The sequence below is a fragment of the Anabrus simplex genome, chromosome 1, assembly GCF_040414725.1.
Source record: "Anabrus simplex isolate iqAnaSimp1 chromosome 1, ASM4041472v1, whole genome shotgun sequence".
Classification (NCBI taxonomy): Eukaryota; Metazoa; Arthropoda; class Insecta; order Orthoptera; family Tettigoniidae; genus Anabrus; species Anabrus simplex.
Genome location: NC_090265.1, coordinates 528,622,189 through 528,642,333, shown reverse-complemented (window position 1 = coordinate 528,642,333; position 20,145 = coordinate 528,622,189). Strand labels below are relative to the sequence as shown.

At 40.7% G+C, this 20,145-nt stretch overlaps 1 protein-coding gene across 4 annotated transcripts in view; it reads left to right on the top strand.

Moving 5' to 3' along the window:
* LOC136857088 (cytotoxic granule associated RNA binding protein TIA1) overlaps positions 1 to 20,145 on the top strand; it is a 963,365-nt gene that overhangs the window by 909,278 nt on the left and 33,942 nt on the right. The window lies entirely within an intron of this gene.

Genomic DNA, 20,145 nt, shown 5'->3' with positions numbered 1-20,145 from the left:
GGCTGACATTTTCATAGTCAGTAACTGGTATGTAGGTGATAGCCGACGTATTCACTGTCTGTATTGTGCCGAGCATGGTGAAAGTATGTCGGTCAAAAATATTTCTTTCCAAATTAGCTTTCCTAATTGACCTCATAAATTTCTAACAGGACAGCCTCAAAAGCACTAAAAGTTCCGAAGCTATTCAAAAGTCTGTGAGAAATGACATTAAAATGTACGACTTGTTTCATTTTGTTTTATTTTATCATTTTAAAACGCTTTAGAATTTGAAATTCGAACCGCAGTTCATTAATTTTGGCTAAATTTGGAAACTGATATCAAACAGTTACCTGTAAGATTTAGAATAACTCCGATTTAAAGCGGTACAACAAACGTTACATATAAAACATTAAAGATGTTGGCTAATCTTCATAAATAAGGTACGCATATAGCACGCAAGCAACTACCCGACGAGACTATCTTAACAATGATTTTTCGGTATGGGAGTGAAAGCTGCGGGAAGTAGGTTAGAAGTAATAGATATGAAAGTACCGGGCGAGTTGGCCATGCGGTTAGGGGCGCACAGCTGTGAACTTGCATCCGGGAGATAGAGTGTTCGAATCCTTCTGTCGGCAGCCCTGAAGATGGTTTTCCGTGGTTTCCAATTTTCACGCCAGGCAAATACTGGGTCTGTACCTCAGTTAAGACCACGGCTGCTTCCTTCTCACTCCCAGGCCTTTCCTATCCCATCGTCTCCATAAGACCTACCTGTGTCGGTGCGACGTAAAGCAAATTATTTTTGAAGAAAGAAATGAAAGTAGTGAGTAATACTGCTGATACAAACAGGTGGGAAGAATGGCAGTCCCACTCCAGTTTGACAGACGAGGGACTCCTTGGAAACAACTTGGCGAACGAAATGGAATTCGATGAGGTGCTATCAATATTAAAGGGGCCTATGGAAGAAAGGAAGTAAACCTAACTGTGTTAGGTGGTGGTGGTGGTGGTGGTTGTGGCGGTTATTGTTTTAAGAGGAAGTACAATTAGGCAACGATCCTCTATATAACATTAATCAGAGAGAAAAAAATGGAAGGGATCCGACACTTCGAAAAATGAAGGTATCGACCAAAAAAAGACAAGAGCCACGAAGGGCATGAAAATGAAAGATTCCCTAGCCCTCGGAAACCTAACAGTGTCGGGGTCGGAAAAGAACAAGAGTGACCAAGGAAGGTCGGATATGATAGATGAAAATGAGGAGCCTGGCATAAGTGGAAGCAATGCCAGGACTCACCTAAGGACTCCGTAATCGCCAACCCACGCTTCAAAGTTCAGACCCCCTGCGGCCCCTTTTAGTCGCCTCGCACGACGGGCAGGGGATACCATGGGTGTTATCCTACCGCCCTCACCCACAGGGGGACTAGCTGAGTCAACAAGATGCGTCTGGATATGTTAGAAATTAATGAAGTTCGGGTAGGAGAAATCACGAGAAAGTAAGATTATGAAGTGTTCTTGACGGGTGTTCAAAAGAGAAGGGCAGAGTAGGGTGTAGGACTGTTCATCAGGAATACTCTTGCACGCTACATAGTTCCGATTTGGCAGTTAGAGGAAATAGGACGAGAATTGTCTCAATGTATTCAACATGTGAGAGTGCAGATGAGGAGGAAGCTTACAAGTTTTATGAAGCATTGAGTGACATCATAGTCAGTCAACAGCAAGGACGCCGCGAACAATCGAGCTTACGAGGAGGACAATGTTGTCAGTGAAGTTACGCTTGAGAAAGGATGGTAAATAAACTCAATTGTTATAAAGCAGCCGGAATAGGTAAAATTAGACCTGAAATGGTGAAATATACTGTAGTGGTAAGGCAGGGATGAAATGGTTTCGTAGAGTAATAAGAGAAAGATGGAATGTTAGTAAGGTGTCTTCTGATTGGACGAAAGCAGTAAATGCACCCATATATAAGCAACGGAACTGCAACTTATGAACCACTGCGGTTCAAGTGAAGGCCATCTAAGCGTAGACTCCTATCCACCCACACAGTATCCCGCTGATAACAATGCCCTTAAACTTCTCCCGCGCTGCATTAACAAATTATCACACGTCTCCAACTGTGTTGGTACATATTTCTGCTTGTCTAAATTTGCACTAAACAAAGTAACATAGAAATTTGGTATAGTTTACTCACCATTTATTAAAACCATGGAAAACGATGGCTCGTTATATCATGAGTCCCGTTTCACCATCCTTTCACTGCTGCAATGACAAATAATCAGGTTTTTCAGTTTTTCAAAATCTCATGCGGGCATCATGAGGCATAGTGGTTCTTTACAAAATATAAATCTTATGATGCCAGAATTGCCGCCGTTTTATTTAAAGTTTAACGAAGTATAAGAAATGAAACATTCGGGTTTAGTAGCGCAACTGACATTCAACTTGTAATTGCCCTTTGTCTTTATTTGCAGCTTGTCTGCATATCATCTAGCACGTCCATGAAGCTAAAATCGGAAATGTAGTCAGCATTCACTGCCAAAGAAGAAGGAGCCCTCCTACATCGTATAATAGTACTTCATCAAGAGTGACTATCAAATACGATCTATTCATGATTTCTTAAGTTCATTTGAAAAGTCTTTGATTTGTGATGTCGGAAGTTAAGTAACTTTTGCTTGAAGCCTGTAACTATGCACCTCCTTTGTTCCATATCGCAAGAAAAGCTCTAAGACTCCCATACATAATGCATTACACACTCACATATGTATGTAGTATAGCTGTACTTCTCTTATCCAGGCTGTGCCACTGCAATCAATATTTAAACAAAAGGTACTGAGCCAAACCAGTTTTTGCTGTATGAGATGATGGTCTAAAAAGTGAAATTATTCCGTTAAGTAGAAACAGATATATTAACAATACACTCTTCAACGTGTTAGAAATAATAATAATAATAATAATAATAATAATAATAATAATAATAATAATAATAATAATCATCACCATCATCATGCCCTGTTCTACCTTTCAGCGTTCAGTCTACAGACTTCTGTGAACGTAGTAGCTTATGCGCCTCCATAAGTCTATTTAAAATAGTAGTATGGCCTCTTCTGCTTCTGCACCTCGTATCTTGAAATCTTTCCAAATAGAGTTTAGCCACAGTTTCGTATACCTCCCTTTACTCCTCTTACCCACCATTTGAGTGGCTCAACCGGTAGAAGTGCTGGCCTTCTGAATATGTCTGATAGTCTTACCAACACGTAAACGAACTCAGTTATGGCACCTCTTACGCTTTTTATGTATTCTTTTTATTAGATTGTGTATATTAATTGATATATTTAAGTTAAAGTGGCAGTTAGTTACAGCCAAATGGGCCTATAGTCCTACTTGTAATTAAATAAATATATTTCTATTTATATTACACGATTAGCGTAGTGACTAGATTAGTTGAACTGTCTTGCCACCGGAGACTCGTACGTAGTGGAACGCATCTTGCGGTTGTAAGAAGCTCGAGACCACTCGACAAGTCTTTACGACCTAATCAGAGATTTCGCCCAGTTATCAGAGTTTGAGACCGGGCATGTTATTGGAATGTGCGAGGCTGGATGCTCGTATGGATGAAACCCCGTCTCCTAGGCCATTCTGATCAGACTGCTGGGGTGTGTTGGGGCCAGTAAATGCGTGAGGGCACGCACACACGGCAGATGGACTCAGGACGCCCTCAACTGACCACCAGCGGAGAGGATCATCATCCTCCTGCGACAAGCACGAGCAGATCAACTGTTACGGTGTTCGCCAGCCAGGCACATGCAACACCATTATTACAGGCTCCTGTGTCTGCCTGAACCATCTCCAGGCACTTGGAAGATAATTAATCTCGTGGCGCCCACTACGTGTCCTGCCATTGACACCAACCCACCACCATCTCCGTTTACAGGAGTGTCGAGAACGACAAACCTGGCCTGCTACGAACTGTAACGGGTTGTTTTTAGTGACGATTCCAGGTTCTCTTTGTGCACATGCATGTTTGTATCTGAAGGCCTCATGGTGAGTGCTTTTGTTGTTGCGGGACACACCGCCCCTACTGTCGATGTACTCGCCTGGAGGGCCGTCGCACACGACAGTCGGTCACAGTACAGCGATGTATGCCGCCGCATGTGTTGCCCATCATAACAGGGCTACCAAGAGGCATTTTCTAGCTGGATAATGCTCGGCGGCTCAGAGCAAGGGTATCACAGGAATGCCCCAAAGAAATTGCCAGAGAACCAGTTGCAGAAAATATGGATATGCAGATATGCTGAAGGTTACTACACGAAACCCGCTCATATCACATTTTGTGTTCAAGGTAGAGGCGGATCCACAGACTAGCCGAGCAACGACCCATACTATGCTACATAGAAAGGCGGAAGACCTGCTATCTTTGAAGAAAGTTGAAAGCTGCTCCGCCATGTTTTCTCGTAGCAGAAAAGAATACATACTCATTTATAGAACGATATATTTCTTCTTGTATTCCCTCTATTCGTGCAATTAATTGCAGAATACGACTTAGGCATCTTTCCTTGTTGACAACTAACAGGTGAAGAGTGCCCGTAGGAAACATAGCGGACGTGCTGCAACTTTCCTCAGCTAGGAGCGCTGTATAAGCCCTTCCAGCCATTCTATGTAGTATAACATAGATCGTTGTAATAGTCTCACTTCAACTGTTCAGTTTTCTCCCATAAATTATCACCTTGCTGTGGTATTATAATCACTTAAATGAACGCTATAGTCACCCATATTAAGTTTCATGTGATCCCAATAACTCCTTCGTGGTAAGCATTTTCTAATGTTTTATTATTATTATTATTATTATTATTATTATTATTATTATTATTATTATTATTATTAAACCAACACACACAGCTTCGTCCTTAAAGTTCATTTCTAACTTGTGCGAACTTATTTCCACCTTACAAAATACCGTTAATCGAATGCACTGTTCTTGCATCACCTTGATTCGATTTTACTTACTGGATGAAAGTACTGTTAAGGAGGTCTAAAAATGAATTCTCAAATAGCTCCGTTAATACTGGCTCAACCGATGAATGCTATGCAACAAAAGTAAAATGAAATTTCCTATCTTATACGCAGTAAAATTACCCGACACACTGGCTGAATCGCCAGCGTTGAGGTCTTCACTTCAAAGAGTCACGTGTTCGATTCCCGGCCGGCTCGGGGATATTAACAGCGTGTTATTAATTCTTCTGGCTCGGAGACGGATTGTTTGTGTTTGTCCCATAACTCTCCTCTTCATATTCAGACAACATACCACACTACCAACCACCACAGAAACACGCAATAGTGAGTACATCCCTCTATATAGGGTTGGCATCAGGAAGGACATCCGGCCGTAAATCCACATATACGACGCAGTTCTTACCCGCGACCCTACAAGGTGTAGGAAAAGCGGTAGAAAAAGAAGTACACGCGGTACACATTCAATTACGGCGAATAGTATGGGGATTGAGTTGTTAATCTTATCGAAGAAACCTTTGTAACAAAGAGAGGAGGAATGGTAAATTCTGATCTTCCATCACTCATGCATTTTTCTCGTAGTAGAGTCAGCCTCCGTAGCATAACGGTTAGCACTATTAGCTGCCGCCCTCGGGGGCCTGGGTTCGATTCCCGATACTGCCAGAAATTTAAGAATGGCAGGAGGGCTGGTATGTGGTTAAAATGGCACATGCTACTCACCTCCACCAGGGGTGTGCCTGAAAATAGCTGCACCACCTCGGGATGAGGACACGAGTTTACATTTTACATCGTAATAGAAAGGTCAACGGTCCCCGTACTTGAATGTATTCTGTCTCAAAGCGGGACTTGAACGGATTTCTGCATGACGCGATCAAGGAAGAAACTGGGGAGTTAAATAACTTCTTTATCTTGCCATTTCTTTGGATCATAGCCTACATATTCTGATAACTACTGGTACTTGGCACATTGGTCCATCATAGGATTCGAGTACTTCAATCCGTGCTAGGGAGACGCTGATAGGAATGGGGAGTTTATAACCACGAATCAAATTATTTTTCTCCATTTACTTGAAATACCAATATGGCTGACCTGGCGAAAACATGCTGTGGTGAATGCATCCACCTAACATTGGATTGACGACAGAAAAAAACATCCGGCTGTAACGCTGGATTTAATCCACATAAAGTGCCGAACCGAAAAATCGGATAAGAAGAGGAGGAAGTAGAAGACTTGTATTTTATCAATGTAAACGATGAATAATTACAGCCTTGCATAACCCCTGTTAAAAACTTCGAATAATAACTAATTCTACTAGCAACTTTCACCGAAAACTAGTTGTCAACATCGGTGCCTTCCACTGCTTGCAGTAACCCACTTTTAATCTTATACTCCCCCCGTATAGCCGACATCTTCTACCTTGGTTGTATGCCACAGCATAAGTATACGTGTCGGTTAAAATGGTCCATGCTGCTCAAATCCATTGGGGGGTGTGCCTCGAAAGAGCTGTACCACTTCGAGCAATACGAACACACGGGTGTGATTAAGCATACAGTGGCTCCAGAAAGTATTCGTCGCTGTGACAGAAAACAATTCAAGATGATTTATCGAAATAATACTGTAAATTCAGACAATGAACTATACACCGCTTATATATGTATAAGGCATAGTAGCTACGAGGATAAACAAAAACACTGTACATACAATTGACCCCCCCCGCCTCTTGATTGACAAAACAGACAAAGACAACATAACAATCCGTAAAATTGTTTCCAACAAGTATTCGTCCGTGCCTTCGTTTGGCTACTTTGGGATTTAAGTACTTCGTTGGGCTACCTTTTTTTATTTAATAACCTCTGCCAGTCGTGGGTGCATGGACTTCACCAACTTTTCAGTCGTAGTTCTTGTGATATTCCTCCACTCGTCCAACAATGCTACCTGCAACTCATTCTGGCTGGAAATATGTGTGTTTCATATGTTTCGTTCCAAATCATCCCATAAATGCTCAGTAGGATTGAGGTCCGGTGACTGAGGTGGGGTCTGAATATAATGTGGTGTGTTACAAAGCAGCCACAGCCTGGTATTAAGAGCCGTGTGTTTAGGGTCATTGTCCTGGGTGAAAATGTAGTCCCTTGCCAGGCCCATATCTTCTACACTTTTGCCAAGATGGTCCTTCAGAATCTGAATATATCCAGGGTGTTCCAAGATACCTTCAGTTGGATATACGTCCCAAACACCATTCGCACTCATGCACCCCATACTTCTATGGAGCCCCCACCGTGTTTGACAGTAGCAGTCAAGTTCCCTCCTTCCATCTCACTGTTCTTTTGTCTCCGAACCGTTACTCTCCCATCGGACTTGAACATATTAAATTTAGTTCCGTCTGTGAAGACGACCCTTTTCCAGAATTCGAAGTCGTTATTTATGTTGGTTTATGCAATGTACGTCTCTTTTTTCTACGAGATGGTCGTCCATGAAAACCAGTTGCGTAGAAAACATTCCTTACAGTATTCTCTGAAACAGTCTTTCCTAATTCATTTGCGACCTGAACATTTAGTTTCGGGGCACTCAATTATTGATCCTATTTAATTTGGCGGACAACTACCCGATTTTCCTTCTCGGTCAAGATAGTTGGACGGCCTTTTCGGGAGCATTTTGGCATTTTTTTGTTTTAGTAAACCCGTGACAATAAAATTCGGTGAATGAAATCAGAACGGTCGACCCGGCAACACTCGGGACAAACAACAACGCTGCACCAGCGTAGCAGCAGCTTTCGACAACCTGCTCCCAACGTTGTTCAGTTGAGCATCGTGTGTGTGCCGTGTAAGACCTGTTTGACACAGTGCGTGTTTAGTGCGTTGGTTTTGAACTGCGAACAGGAACATGAACGACCAAAAGATCAGTGTACAGTTTTGTTTTAAGCTGGGCAAGACACCGAAAGAAACGCATGCGATGCTGGTACGTGTTTAAGAAGATCAAGCACTATCCTTGAAGTTTGTGTACGAGTGGTTCGCCTGTTTTCGAGGAGACCGGGAAAGTGTTTCTGACAACCCCCGTAGCGGAAGACCGGCGACCGCCGTCAGTGACGAAAACATTGAGAAGGTGAGGACATTAATCACGAACGATCGGCGATTAACTGTGCGCATGATAGCGGATGAACTGCAGATTAACCGCGAATCCGTGTGACAACTCGTTACCGAGAAGTTAGGGAAGAGGAAAACGTGTTCTCGTCTTGTGCCACATCACTTGACTGACGATCAGAAGCAGGCACGTTTAGAGGCTCATAGGATTTTGTCGAAATGGCGGATGCGACACCAAATTTCTTGAACTGTATTGTCACTGAGGATGAAATCTGGTGTCTCAGGTATGACCCTGAAACGAAACGGCAAAGCATGGAATGGCGTTCTTCGGGATCCCCTTGTCGGAAAAATGTCAGAGCCGAAATCACACATCAAACTATCTTTGAAAGGAAAGAGATTTGACGATATTCCTGACATCCAAAGAAACGTGACGAGGCTTTTGAACACCATCCCAAAGGAAGCTTCTTGCAAAGTTCCAGGACTTGTATCGCCGATGTCAGCAGTGCATAGTTATGGGAGGGGACTATTTCGAAGGACAGTACGTTACTGCCGTGCATTGTTCATGTATGTTGATAGTATAGGACTATTCACCGAACTTTATTGTCACAGATTGTATTATGCTTCTTACTGTTGTAATTGGTCCGCAGAGAAGTTCACTCATGTAAGAATTACGTTCCTTAAATAGACATACGGCAATCCGGGGTGCCTTCTCTGTTGTTTCCTTGTTTTTCCGTCCCATTCTTCCCTACGCATTGCACAAACAATAACACACTGCCTGCACCATATGACGTCGGTGTCAGCCTTAGATGGCCTGCGATATTTGAATTAGTTCATGCGGACTAATACATATTGGAGGGTAGATGTTGCTGATGTTTGTTTTTAATGGGAAAAACTTACGATTATTTCTATCCACTGGCTTGTTCTTAACGAATTAAAAGCCGTACATTCTCAATTGTTAGATTATATTTACGTCGGTGAGGCAATATATTTTTGAATGTCATAATTAAGGTCATAACATTACGTAGGTTAACCGACGAATACTTCTTGGATCCACTGTACGTGTCTATTTCTCTCATAGCACTCCGCAGTTGTTTGGCCCATACTTAAAGCTGATGTTCCCGGCGGTGTCATTGTGATCTGAAATTGCACTGATTTGCATTCATCTTCATTCATCTTAATCTCTGTAAATAACTGGCCTATATACCCTTAATTGTCGGATTTTTTTGTTCCTTGTAGATTGGTGCTCTTGCTAATTCCATCCAATCAGATGGTTCCTTATTCAGAGTCCATTTTATTCATGTTACATACTCATTGAATAATGCTATTTCCTTATTTTTGTTCGAGCATCGTTCAGTCCTGCTGTTTTATGTCATTCTCTTCTAGCGAGATGTCATTACTACTGAGATACCGTACTACAGAAAAAACAATTTTAACTGCCCTTGTATTAAAAATTAAACACAGCTTAAATCACACCAGCGTAGCATCTAAATTAAATTCATACAAGCTATACACAATTTCAACACAAGAAACACCATTAAAATTCATCGCCCAACAGAGTTCCGTTTCTCTGTCATCTGACAGAGTAAAACGGAACATCGAAATTGATGCGCAGGCAAGCTAGATGACATCAATTGAAATAATACCCATTCATTTTCAATATCTTAGGCTTCCATATTATTTGTTCACATTTTTTCTTTGATCACATCCATACGCTTTGGTCCAATTTTCTTTTCCTGGTGTTCTTCCACCCTTATTCATTTGCAGATAGATTTTACTTTATCTGTCTTAGTAATAGTGATGCTGTACTTAGTTCAGTGCAGATCAGATACACGTCAGTATTATAAAAAACGATTTAAATACATCAGGTGCTCCTTACTGATTTTCTAGTTCGAAGTCGATTAGGGATCTGTTACCCATACCGTTCCAAGTCCAGCTGTAAGTAGCATGTTTACAAATGAGTAAAGAGTAGCTGTTTCTTAGTAGCATCGAAGTCCAGGAATTGTTTCCCATTTTTGATAGCATGCATACTTCCCTTACATTAACCCGTTACTTGACCTTACATACTCTTCAGTTCTATTTCCAATCTTTAAGGTATCCATACAACCTATTTACGGTTGAACCTGAGTACTAAATCACTCGGTACCTCCTAAAATCATGTCTACCTCGTCCTCATCTGCTTTTTCACTTGCGAAATTATACATCCGCCGGACAATTCTAATCCAAATTCTTGCAAGAATCAAATCTACCAAATTCATTCGTATAGTTATACGCCTAACAGGAAATTTGTCACTTGCTACTCACTTCACATTCTATGTTCCCTTTTAAACATCCGTTAGGAACAGTTTAACTCTTCCTCCTCACCCGAATATCGCTAATTCCTAACAGACCCAAACCCATCCTGTTAGCTGATTCAGCCAGATCTGTTTGTTTGTTTGTTTCTTTCATAAGCCTTATTCGTGCTGATAGCACCTCATCGAAATCCATTTCGATCGCTGACTTGTTTCAAAGGAGTCGCAGGCCTGTCAAATGGAAGTGAAACTTTCAACATTCCCATTGCTAAAAATATTGTGAGCGCACTCGGAACATTCAAGTGAATCATGCTGCTGGCCTTTTACGTACAGACCCAGTGAAAGCTTTCTGTTTAACAGTTTAAGTTATTAATAATAATAATAATAATAATAATAATAATAATAATAATAATAATATTAATGATAATAATATATAAACCCGAACAATTCATGAACTTTTTCTTTAAATGAACTACCACACGAGTTGGCAGCGCGGTTAGGGTCGTATAGCTGTGAGATTCTATTCGGAGGATGGTGGGTTCGAATCTCACCGTCGGCAGCCCTTAAGATAGTATTCCGTGGTTTCCCATTTTCACACCAGCCAAATATTGGGGCTGTACGGCCGCTACCTTCCCATTTCTAGCCGTTTCCCATCCTTGCGTCGCCGAAAACCTTCGATGTGTTCGTGCGACGATTAAACACTAGGAAGAAAAAAAAATGAAATCCCTGTGCTCAGATTCAACCAAAACTAGTAGTATCTTGGGTATGGTCATGTTTTCAACCGTCTCCTAAACTAACAACCTTGCTTTGTTCTCATGTATATGAAATGTGTATGCCATTATTTCTTTCTGATAAGTCAGAATATTTTAACTAATTAAAGTAATTAATTATTCCACACAGCTCACCAATGCCTTTTAATAATATTGCTGTACATTCTTGTTATTTCATAAATTACTGATGTCATTAGTGCAGAATTTTACGGAAGAGATATGACGGTACATTTAAATCATTGCATTTTTTAATACATTATACCTGTGAAATAAATTACATTAATTTCTTTGGCAACATGAAATAGTGAGTATATGACGATATCGGTAAACAATCTTTGACCTAAATCCAGCCAGCTACGAGACGGCTAACGCAGGACGACCTGACCAGAGTTGAAATGGCTTTCATAAATCAATGGTCACAATTCATGGACCATGGCTCGTGGCCGATACGGATTGTGAAACCCATTGGACCGTCTCCTTGTAATAGATTCTCCTCTTTCATCCTTCCTTTCTGTCCTACTTTTGTCTCCTAGAGGCTATCGCGTTAAAGATGGCCTTACTGCCTTAGACTCTCCTAAAGAAGAGGTAACTTTTTGGGACGCTTACAACGCAGAGCTTAGTTGTATCGGGTCAAGTATTGTTTCTACGTATCTCACATTGTTTCATAATCTTGTACTTATGGTTCAATCCGGACAAAATGTAGCAAAGTAGATAAAATCAAAGACTCTATCCGCTGACATTGAAACTCCTATGAGTTAGTGAAAGATGCAACAAGATGCTGTTTATGCTTTCATATTATTTTCGGTCTGCAGGTGTTGTGATGACCAGTTCCGTATACGAGGAACATTTATATGACAAGCTCTGTTACTACAGTGCTTCTACTGTATAATGTAATTTAGATTTAGATATGAGATTCATAAAGTGGTAATCCAGTTGTTTAGTCCCTTGAAACAATAACAGCAGTTGAAATTCTTTCGTAATTTCGTTGTTTTGTCCGTAAGATGACAGTCGATCACTAATTTACACTGCCTAACGAAAGAATTGAAGCACCCAGAAGTAGAGGAGGAAACGAACTGAAACTTACCGTGTGGAGAGGGTATGTGTTTTTTTTTATCAGGGGTTGCAAAATACAAATTTATTAAGAAGTTGGCAGTCCGAGTCCTTATCAGTATGACGTTGCACCACCTCAGGCCTGGATGCATGCCATGGTTCAGTTAGGAAGGGTGTTATGAAGTCGTTGTATCCTCTCCCGAGGCAAGCTGGCCCACAACTGTTGTGTCTGGTCCTTGATATCCTGGAGACTGGCACTGGGACACCCGAGCTGGTCCTACACATATTCTATCTGGGACAGATCTGGGGATCTTGCTCGCTACGGGAGTACCTCAACATCACGCTGGCAGTTCATAGAGACAGGTGCCGTGTGTGAACGAGCATTGACTTGTTGAAGAAAGGCACCACAGTACTGTCGCATCAGAGGTAACACATGAGGACGCAGGATATCCGTGTCGTACCGTTGCGTTGTGCCGTCGGAGTTCCCTCAATCATTACCAGCCGTGACCTGAAGTCACCCGATGGCTCCCCACACCATGACGCCGGGAGTAACACCGCTGTACTTTTCCAAAACATTGGAAGTATTGGACGTCTCCCCAGGTCGCTGCCATACTCGCAGACGATTGTCATCCGGGGTAGTGCAGAACCATGATTCATCGCTGAACACAATGCGACGCTGTTATTATCAGCAGTCCATGCTTCCTGGTCACGCCATCACTTCAAAAACAGCCGTTTGTGTTGTGGTGTTAACGGTAGCCTACGAATGGGACGGTAATTCCCTAGTCTGGCTACTACTGATCTCCGATCAATGGTGCGGGATAACACAGAATGTTGCAGGGAGTTCATTACTTGTTCTCGGATGGGTTACGCTGCGCTTGGTACACAATACAGTGATCCTCACTTGTGGTGGTCAGACGTGGTCGAGCGGATGTTTGACGACAAGCATGCCTGCCCTCATGTTCCCATGCAGTCCAATATCGGGCCATTGTCACATCCGAAAGCCCCACAAATCTGGGTATTGCACGATTCGACCAGCCGGCCAAATGGAGACCCTTTTAAACGCTGTCAGGTGCCGATAACTCTTGTCTTACACGAGCGTATCCTTCACAGTGATAACTCAACATCTGACGCTGTTCACGATCTCGTATAAATCCTACCAGGCCTGGTAACAAGACTAAACACGAACAACACTAATGCACTCTGGTGGCCGTTTTACCTATCACATTAACATACCCGACGATGGTGTGTACGTGTACGAAGTTACACTGACATCCGACCATTTCTTCTAGGTGCTTCATTTTTCTTCAGACAATGTAGTCTTTGCTTGGAGTAATGACATTTTATCATATTGCACCATACCACATTCAGCAGAGACAATACGCGACACTTCAGGATTTAGTCTTGTCAAAATGGGAGACAATTAGCAAGTAGCGCTCCTAGTGGCGTGATCAGAAAATTCGGGATAAATTCAAATATCAATGGGAATGCATATACGGAAATTGATAAATAAATTACATCTAGAAAGAAAGTGTTATTAACTTCAAAGTCGGTAAAAAAATTCAGGATAAATTAATGAAGAATTATTCAAAAGACTGAAATTAGACATACAATCAAGCTGTGAAATGGACTGCTGTGAAAGGGCTTGAGCTTTCATTTATGCGTTACTTTTTTAGCTTTAGCATTCCTTTCTGTTCATTTACGGCTAGATTTGACTTTTTTCTCATTTAAAAAACATTGTATCATCACATTAAGACACTTGTCAGTAAACATATCGGCACATTCCTTACACACATGATCCAGTAAATTAAAATGTAAAAGCTGGACAATTTTCCTCTTAACTTGAAGCCTACTAACAGAAAGAAAATCTATAAATTTAGCCTCAAAATATTCAAAATTACCCTATAAGCAATACTTGCCAGTACATTAGGGTAAAGCAAATTTGCATCATCATTTTGTTTCGTCCGGCTCCATACTTAAATGGTTAGCGTGCTGGCCTTTGGTCACAGGGGTCCCGGCGTCCCGGGTTAGATTCCTGGCAGGGTCGGGAATTTTAACCATCATTGGTTAATTTCCCTGGCACGGGGGGTTGTGTGTATGTGTTGTCTTCATCATTCATCCTCATCACGACGCGCAGGTCACCTACGGGTATCAAATCAAAAGACCTGTACCTGGCGAGCCGAACTCGACTTGGGATCTCACGACACTAAAAACCGTACGCCATTTCATTTCATTTTGTTTCAACAAAATATGTACATTTGTAAAGTCACCCACATTTTCTTCAGTGCTTCACAACGCATTACGACATTCCAAATGGGGTTACTTGGAACACAAGCAGCCACACACATATGCATATGCATTTTCTTGAATTAAATCAAAACCTACAGATCACATCTACAACAACACATCGGTATTGAAGGTTAACTGATGCACTATACAATGAAATAAGATTATATTTTAAGCCAGTTAAAATATGGGTTGAGTGGGTCAGAAGTTTAGGAAGTACTATAACAATCTCGTGTCACTTGAATAATATATATGCAAACACAATATTTACTTACATTTTCTTATCACGAGGGAAACGGAAGACTGCGAATCCTTCTGCACTTCATAGTTATTGCAGCCAAACATAGCACATATCTTTCCACTCATGTTGAGAGGATAAAAAGAAATAATACACGATGCTATTTACTTATGTCAACTAACTGAAAAAGCACAAATAACTCCCAAAACTTCACAAATAAATACACGTGCTAGTATGACAGAATCAGTAACTCCAGGTCACTCCGCTAGACAGAGCTCTAATCGCTGTCCCCCAGATATCTCGCGGACTGTCGCTTATTGTCTCTACTGTATATGACCATACATAACGATCGCTTTAAGTGAAGCTGCTGTCCAAAACCATGCCCAAGAATAGTCAATAATTGCATTGTTTCTGTTAACAGTATATTTTTTCTTGGATTCAAATCAATATAAAATAGTAAACAAATACGAGTATAGTCTGTATCAGCGCAAATTAACATTTTACTATAATCCATTTTCGGAAACTAAATTATATCATCAGTAAGATGTTTGATATTTAGGCCTAGATTTATAATTCTAAAATATCTACATAAAGTATGTCGTTGAATAAAACAAACTTGATGACGAGTTCAGTTTAGTCTGGAGAGAAATAAGAAAGCAAGAAAGAAATAAAGAAAGATAGAAAGAAAGAAAGAAAGAAAGAAAGAAAGAAAGAAAGAAAGAAAGAAAACGGTCCTTGTTACTGTAATTAATTCCGAATGAGCATTAATCCATTTAAATTAAATTGTTAAGATGCAACATACCCAACAATAGTAAGACTAGTACCGGGCGAGTTGGCCATGCGGTTAGGGGCGCGCAGCTGTGCGCTTGCACCCGGGAGATAGTGGGTTCAAACCCCATTGTCGGCAGCCATGAAAATGGTTTTCCGTGGTGTCCTACTTTCACACCTGGCAAATGGTGGGGCTGTACCTTAATTAAGGCCACGGACTTCCCTCAGCGTGAGCCAAGAGTTTCACTGAACTTAGTAGTGCGTACAACTCGGTGTCGTGTGTCGATAAGCTGAACGTGATTCAAACGTCGTGTCAAAGATTGAAACAGAACATTCATTCAAAATCTTTCCAGGGCCCTTTCTCTGGGCGAGAAATATTTCTATATATTCCGAGACATTTAACTCTAGTACATAGATACCTTTCAGAATGTTCTGTTTTTTTTTTTTTTTCCAATTTGCTTCAGGTCGCATCGACACAGATAGGTTTTATGGCACAATGGGATAAGAAAGAGATAGGAGTGGGAAGGAATTGGCCCTGGCCTTAATTAGGGTACAGCCTACCATTTGTCTGGTGTGAAAATGGGAAACCACAGAAAACCATCTTCAGGGCTGCCGACAGTGGGATTCGAACCCATTATCTACCCGGATACAAGCTCACAGCTGCGCGCACCTAACCGCACGGCTAACTCTTCTGGTCTTTAATGCCTTTAAAATTACGATTACTATTATACATGTGTTCTGTAAATGCGGAATATATATTATATTACGGCCTAAAAATGTTCTAAATATCTATGAGCTAGTGTCCTGCTAGTTCTTCCTATATTACTACAACCACTGGATGTGAGCCTGTATATTCAAGAGTCACTATGCATATCCTTGTTATTTAATATATTGGGGATGTAAACTTTTTCGAGACTATGTTATTACTTTTAATTACATTGAATTTCCTCAAAATGTTATAAATCCTATAAATTTCGTTTTCCAAGTATGCGAATGTTGCATAGTGTTTATTAATTTGTTTCTTTCTTTTTATTTTTCCTTGTCTGTGTATTTTTTTATCGACCATTTTTGGATCGTAAGCATCTGCTCTTGCTATATGCTTTATTACGTTCTTTTTGTTTCTGTTTTCATCATCCATTGGGATTTAACATTCTGTTGACAAAACTTCCATGCAGCTCGCTTGTGAGGATTTTGCCTACAGGGAACGTGTCTCCTATCCTCAGATCTTGTCAGATTGTTGATTTCTTGCATCCTGTTTTCTAGAAATATCACCAAGTTCCCATTTCTTCTTCTCCAGGCTAGTGCTGTAATCTATTCAATAATATTCTTTTACATCTTCTAGCTGAAGTGCTTTCCGAACCAAATGTTATAGTCGACTTCCTATCAGGCAACCCAATAGGTCTAACCATACCATTTTTTCAGCTTTGACTGGATCTACACTTGCCTTGGCAATCATTTATTGTGCCACCACTTCGTCTTCTGTCTTTGTTCTCAAAAATGTAACAGCTGAGTGTGCATGTTAACTGGCATTTGTGAATATTTTGTGCATGTTGACTAGCATTTGTGAATGTAATGCAGAGGCCAGTGTCGTCTGACGATTTATGCACCAGAAGCCATGCGCTATATCTTTATTTTACTTAAAAATAGGGTTTCTTCGTATCTTTTAATAAACACTCTAGCCACATCTTCTGGTATGAATAAATCCAATTGTGACTTGGCTACATTCTTACTGGACTTACATGCTGCATTATTTTGCCAAAATCTCTGCAACACTATTTTCAGTGGCAGAAGAGCAGGACAAAGGAATCCTATCACATCAAGAATCCTTAATGCTGTTGAAACGATAACTTTTTGTCAGTAAGGATGGAAGTTCTATAATTATCGAGGTAATTCCACTTCCAAGATATTTCCGTCTCTTATCCCATTTGAGACCTGAAACGTTTGAATAGGGTTCATGTCTAGTCTCATAATTCTGATCAAAATTCTCATCACGATATGTTGTGTGCTCGGACGTGTATTCCCAACATCTTAGATCCATTTTATTTCTAGACATAACACGAGTACTGTGGACTGGACTGTTATAACACCATTATGTACACACAAAGAATCTCTACTTTTCTCGTAATTGCGTCATACTTTTTATATTCGAAAGATGATAGTCGATGGCAGCTCCTAGGATGGAAGTCGAAGGTGAGATTCCAATACTACCCTCGTGTTCCTTTAGTACTCTTCTTTGTATAATCCTCCACCATAGAAACAGTAAACAACCTGTACCTTCCCAACTTCAATAATCTGAAAAGAGTTTCTGATATTATAGATAATTCCAATTTTCTTTTCGTAAAACCATATTAATTGCTTGGGACCCGTCATGGAAAGAGACTTCTTCAACATTCTTACACGAAGAATCAAATACAGGAAGTATAGGAGTGGTTACAGTATTTTTCTTGAACAGTGGTTGGTAGGGAAGCTAGTGGCATATCTTTTCTTTCGTAGGTACCTCCTCTATAAAATCTCGTTGTGTCCAATTTTTTAAGATCCAACTATACGAAAAGAAAATATTTACTTTCTCTAATTTCTTCAAGGCAGACTCCCTACTCTTGGCAGCTTGTTTCTTAGATGAAAAGTTTCTTCTCTTGCACCTCACCCTTTCATCTTAGGACCTGTCATCAACCATTATCTTTCAAACGTAAGAGAAGAAGATGATGAGGCAGTTGTCAGGAAATTGAGAGCTTGATATCAGCCTACGTAAGAACCCCACAACGGCCATCTGAATTTCTCTTAAAGGTACTGAAAAAGTAATTCCCTGATATCGAGCTGTTATTGACCGTGCTTTAACAGAATCCTGAGTACTAATAGTCTTAATACTCCACAATCGTGCAATAGATTTATCGCTGTTGGTCATTGTTATGGTAAGGTTAGTCATATTAGTTTCCAGTGTCCACAAGTAACACAGAAGCAAGTCTTTTCGATAGCGGAAAAAAAATCCCTGTTAGAATATCTGCGTAGACATCCATCCCAGTGAGCAACCCAGTCTCAGAGAAGCTCTGTCCGAGGTCGCCGATTCAGGTCTCCTTTTCCTTAAGTGCTATAGAGCTCTTTAATATCTGAGGGATGGACTGACTGCAGTCTTTTTTGTGTCGTTCATTCGGGTTTCACGAAGGTACCGTACTCTCATTTTGTGTACATTCAGGTTATAATTCCTTTGTTTTACTTTGGAGGTCTGGCTGCCTCCAAAAAGGAAATTAGCCACCGACCCTACAGCAACAGCTTTCAACGTTAGTTCTTCTGCTGTCGTCTAGAATAAATAGGAATTTTGAGAACCACTGTCTTGATATATTTTCATGTACAGTAATCATCAGTGTCTGTGATTTACAATTGTCCATATCCGTGGTCACCTTCGCTATCAGAAGCTTCTCTGAAGCACTCTTTTCAGATATCTCCCCTCTATCAGAGATCTTTGCTTTACAGTTGGCCGTCAAATGATTCGATTGCAGGCAGATATAACATTTTTTCTCCTTGTCCGTGTATTTTCTACCTTCCAACGTCATAGAATGAGTGGAAGAAACATCCGTTAGCCTAGTAGTTCTTCTTCCAGAATATAATAATAATAATAATAATAATAATAATAATAATAATAATGTATTTACCTCCCACTAACTACTTTTGGGTTTTCGGGAACGCCGATGTGCCGGATATTTTGTCCCGCAAAAGTTCTTTTTACGTGCCAGTAAATCTACTGACACGCGGCTGACGTATTTGGGCACTTCCAAATACCACCGGGCTGAGCCCGGATCGAACCTGCCAAGTTGGGGTCAGAACGCCAGCGCCTCAACCGTCTGAGCCACTTAGCCCATCTCTTGCAGAATATACACTATTCTAAGATGCTATAATGAATAGCAGCTACAGAAGGGTTCATTTCACCTTTCTTCATCTGCTTTCCTCTGTTCTTGATATGCTTGACAAAACTTTGGCTTCCTCGTACAGAATAATTTTAAAATCCAGATTGGGCCAACATGATTTGTTTTTCGCTTCAAACTTCCATTCTAATAAATTACATTCGACAATCAAGTCGTGTTTGGGAACTGTTTTCTTGGGTTTCTGCTAGTCTATAGCTTTCGTTTCTGTGCCAAGCTCATAAAGTTTCTTCAGGACGACTCGATTCAACAAGAGGGAAGGACCACATGCTTGGTTTTGCAGAATAAATCTCTAGCATATTCAGTGATCGAAGCTGAGATTCCAAATTGATTATCAAAGTTGACAGTGGCAGCTTTTCCTTACTCGCTGCATTTGAAATGACTAACTTTAGTAGTCTTGCTCTATTTTGCTTTAATAGCATGTCCATTCATTTTAAGCCCATTTCACAATTTTTTCATTAATTATTCCTCAAATCGCCAAATGTTAACCTTCAAACGATCAAATTTATTGAGGGAAATAACTCCTATGATTACTGTTAGAATTTCATTCCTGTGATTTTCCTAGTAAACAAAATTCTTACTGGTCGTCTGACTATCGTAAATTTCTTCGTTTCTATTTTAGTTGCTCTAGTTTCAGTATTGGTTTCTTCTAACTGCGAACTTCACACGAGGTTAATACGTCCTCCACTTCTTCACAACCAGAGTTTCATTTTACTCTCTCTCTCTCACTCACTCACTCACTCACACACACACACACACACACACACACACACACACATATAA